Source organism: Euleptes europaea, chromosome 6, assembly GCF_029931775.1.
Source record: "Euleptes europaea isolate rEulEur1 chromosome 6, rEulEur1.hap1, whole genome shotgun sequence".
Taxonomy (NCBI): domain Eukaryota; kingdom Metazoa; phylum Chordata; class Lepidosauria; order Squamata; family Sphaerodactylidae; genus Euleptes; species Euleptes europaea.
Window position 1 is genome coordinate 95,131,481 of NC_079317.1, and position 4,638 is coordinate 95,136,118.

Sequence of the window (4,638 nt, forward strand, 5' to 3'; positions counted from 1 at the left end):
AAAGGTTGACCATCTAAAACCTATGTGTAGGACTAGCCATAAAAAACATACAGGCACCTTTTGGTGGCATGAGCCACCCTGTCAAAACAAGGCCAACTAATTTGGTTTCCACTGTACAATGTAGGTTATTCAATTTGTGTCTTTTTGTTGACAACGATGGATCGTATACCACAGACTGGTGCAGTTCACTATAACGACAAAGAACGTAACATAAGAAAAGCCCGGCTGGATCAGACCAAGGCCCATCAGGTCCAGCAGTCTGTTCACACAGTGGCCAACCAGGTGCCTCTAGGAAGCCCCCAAACAAGACAACTGCAGCAGCACCATCCTGCCTGTGCTCCACCGCACCTAATATAATAGGCATGCTCCTCTGATACTAGAGAGAATAGGTATGCAGCATGGCTAGTATCCATTTTAACTAGTAGCCATGAATACTCCTCTCTTCCATTTACATGTCCACTCCCCTCTTAAAGCCTTCCGAGTTGGCAGCCATCACCACATCCTGGGGCAGGGAGTTCCACAATTTAACTATGAGTTGTGTGAATAAATACTTCCTTTTATCAGTTTTGAATCTCTCACCCTCCAGCTTCAGCAGATGACCCTGCATTCTAGTATTATGGGGACAGCTTCTCCCTGTCCACTCTCTCCAAACCATGCATAATTTTACATACCTCTATCATGTCTCTCCTCAGCCGCCTACTTTCCAAGCTAAACAGCCCTAAGCTTCTTGCCAGTGCCCTGCTGTTTGGCATTGCATTTGTAAATATACAAGTGAGGGAACGTGTCCAGAGGAGGGCAACAAAGATGGTGAGGGGTCTGGAGACCAAGTCCTATGAGCAAAGGTTGAAGGAGCTGGGTATGTTTAGCCTGAAGAGAAGACTGAGAGGGGATATGATAACCATCTTCAAGTACTTGAGGGGCTGTCATATTGAGGATGCTGCCGAGTTGTTTTCTGTTGCCCAAGGTCGGACCAGAACCAACGGGTTGAAATTAAATCAAAAGAGTTTCCGTCTAGACATTAGTAAAAATTTTCTAACAGTTAGAGCGGTTTTTCAGTGGAACAGGCTTCCTCAGGAGGTGGTAAGCTCTCCTTCCCTGGAGGTTTTGAAGAAGAGGTTAGATGGCCATCTGTCAGCAGTGCTGATTCTGTGACCTTAGGCAGATGATGAGAGGGAGGGCATCTTGGCCATCTTCTGGTCACTAGGTGTGTGGGGGGGAGGTAGTTGTGAATTTCCTGCATTGTGCAGGGGGTTGGACGATGACCCTGGTGGTCCCTTCCAACTCTATGATTCTATGACCTGCAAAGACTTGTGACGGCGTGATATTTCCCCTCCCCCCACTATTTTCTTTCTGTCTTTCCTGAAAGCTCCCATAGCCTCTCCCCCTTTCCTGTTTCCCTTCCCACCCACCAACCAACCTCCCTTTATCTGCTCTCTCAGCTTCACCTCCTTCCTTCTCCCCAGGAAAACTCTGGCCAAGTTGTGTGGTCCCAACTATATTTACTTACTTCGTTTATACCCCAACTTCCTCCACAAGGGGGACCCGAAGCAGATTACATCATTCTCTTCTCCATTTCATCCTCATACCAAGCCTGTGAGCCAGGTTAGGTAGAGTGGGTAACTGAGCCAAAGGCATCCAATTCTTTCTCAAAATGACATAGGGCAAAAGACAGACACATTAGCTTTATTGGCCAGCAACATACTCTGAAAGCACTTTATATGAGGAAAACTGAAAAGCAGACAGATTGCTGACTAGCATACCTGGGTCTCTCTTACCATGGCACAATACAAATTCCAAAAAGGAAAAAAAAAAACTAGCCATACATATATACACTGAAATAGTGTTTCAAGCAACGGCAGTCAGTAGTTTTTTTGGTTAATAGCTTTTCATGGAATAAACTTCAGAGCTGATTTAGTAACTTATCCTGCAGTAGTTTAGATAAGTTTCCACCTGTGTACTTCGAACACTGCAAAATGTTTCTCCTGCATGAAGATTTTTTTTCATGTTGATGGTACAGACACAAACACCCCTTTCTCCCTCTCCAGCTGCTGTCTGAACATAGCAGTGCCTTGTAACCTCCTGGCTGAAGCCACAGAGACACGCCCTCTGGAAATATCCCAGGAAGTGAAGGTTTTTTAAATACTTGTCTGCCAGAATCCACAGAAAGCTAAAGATGGCAGTAACTCAATTAAGATTTTTAAAGAAACGTATTCTTTAGTCTCCACTTCAGTTATGGAAAATGAGCCCTCGTGGTGTAGTGGTTAAGAGCAGTGGACTCTAATCTGGAGAACTGGGTTTGATTCCCCGCTCCGCTACATGAGCGATGGACTCTAATCTAGTGAACTGGATTGGTTTCCGCACTCCTGAACATGAAGCTTGTTGGGTGACCTTTGCCTAGTCACAGTTCTCTTAGAACTCTCTCAGCCCCACCTATCTCACAAGGTGTCTGTTGTGGGGAGGGAAAGGGAAGGTGATTGTAAGCTGCCTTGAGGCTCCAACTCTTCTTCAATATAAACCCCTTAAGAAGTTATTTGGGAATCTGTGTTGGGTACATGACCCCATTTGGAGTTGTGGTGGGAATTGTATGGGGCTAGCCTTTAGAAAGCATTGTGCTCTCTTGTGGCACCAGAACTGTGAATGGAAGACAGCAAAAAAAAAAAAAAAAAAAAAAAAATTGAAAGTTTAGGCAGATGCCCTGCACAAGCTTTCTCAGAAGTTATTTGCCAATACAGAAACTGGATGTATGAAGTTGATTTATACAAATCAAACCACTGGGGAGGGGCCATGACTCAGTGGTAGAGCATTTGCTTGGCATGGAGAAGGTCCCAGGTTCAATCCCCGGCATCTCCAGTAAAAGGGACTAGGCAAGTAGGTGATGTGAAAGACCTCTGCTGCAGACCCTGGAGAGCCGCTGCCGGTCTGAGTAGTCAATACTGACTTTGATGGACCAAGGGTTTGGGGGGAGAGCATGGCTCAGTGGTAGAACATCTGCTTGGCATGCAGAAGGTCCCAGGTTCAATCCCGGGCATCTCCAGTTAAAGGGACTAGGTAAGTAGGTGATGTGAAAGACCTCTGCCTGAGACCCTAGAGAGCCACTGCTGGTCTAAGTAGATAATACTGACTTTGACCAAGGGTCTGATTCAGTATAAGGCAGCTTCATGTATTCACCTAGTTCAGTGCTGCCTATACTGTCTGGAAGACGATCTTCAGTGTTTCAAGACAGAGATCTTTCCTATCACTTGATTCTTTTATCTGGTGATTGAACTTTGGAATTAATGTATGCCAAGTATGTGATCTGCTACTGAGATATGGCCCTTGCCCCTGCAGAGGATACTCTGACATGACTAAAGGGCAGATACTACAGCTTTCATATATATTAGATATATGGAAGGGGGGAAAGTGTTAACTGAAGATCACCATCACTGAAATCAGACACGGGAGGCAGCAGCACAAAGCACAAACCTGTGAAATGAGCAAGGAGTATTCAGGCTTACCTCCGGATATACCTTAGAAAGGGAAGTTCCCCATGACAACCTTTAGATTGACTCCTCTGTTATTGGGCAAGTTAGCAAATCCAATGCTGGAAGCCACAGCTAGGACAACAACCTGTCTCTTAGAAGATGGAATAACTGCAGACAGAAAGGGCTGCCAAGCTCTTCAGTATGCTTAAGGCCTCACTGCCAATTTCTGAAAGGCAACTTTTTTCTCCATTGCTCAAACTTTGGAAATTAATGAGAGCATGGAAGTGACGGGTTCCATATCTCCTTCAGCCAGATCGTGCCCAATGGTTAATGAGACTACGAGGATACAAAGCTCCCAAGTGCATCTCCTCTCCCACTAAATGACTGTCAGTTCAGAGACAGAGGCTAATTCGTATGCAAGAGGCCGGCTCCGTTCCACGAATGGAGTTACCTTGACAGCATTCTAGATATTGGAAGCCATTTTAAGTGAAAGGCCTAAACTTTTTTTTTTAAAAATAGACCCCGACTTCAAATTAGGGAACAGAATGTCCTCCAATGCTTGGCTTGAAAGGCACAGGACTTTTCTCATATTCAGAAGGGAGAGAGGCACTGTGGAAGAAGCAGCAGATTGATATGGGTAACCTAGTCTGTCCATAAGGCAAACAAGAGGAGAGCGTACCCAGAAGGGGCAGCCCCTCTTGGATGAGATACAGATGCCATCAGAACCTCTACATGTCCAGAGAGCCCATTCATATGGGGTAAAGCAAGAGAGAATTTAGCTCCTGATCTGACAGGCATCATGCATTCTTGGGGACAGCTGTCATCAAAGAGAACCACCCTGCTGATTACAAGAGCTGAGAAGGAAATATGGGAGGCACTGGGCCCTCAAGGCATTGAAGATCTCTCTTTCAGATTGCGTAGCGGGCCTGTTTTCTAACAGGTGGGGGGTTGGGGGGTTTTTGCAGAAAAAAAATCTGCAACTACATTGCTTTTGGACCACAAAAAGAGACTAAGTGATCCCTGGGTATCCTCTGCTGCATCCCAGAGAACTGGAAGATGCATCAAGAACAATTTCATTAAGCAGCAAAAATCCTTGCAGAGTTGTTTTTGCGCTGCTGAGCAGAGAACAATAGGTGGTGATCTGGAGGGTGGTGGGATTTGAGCAGACGGGTGGGCT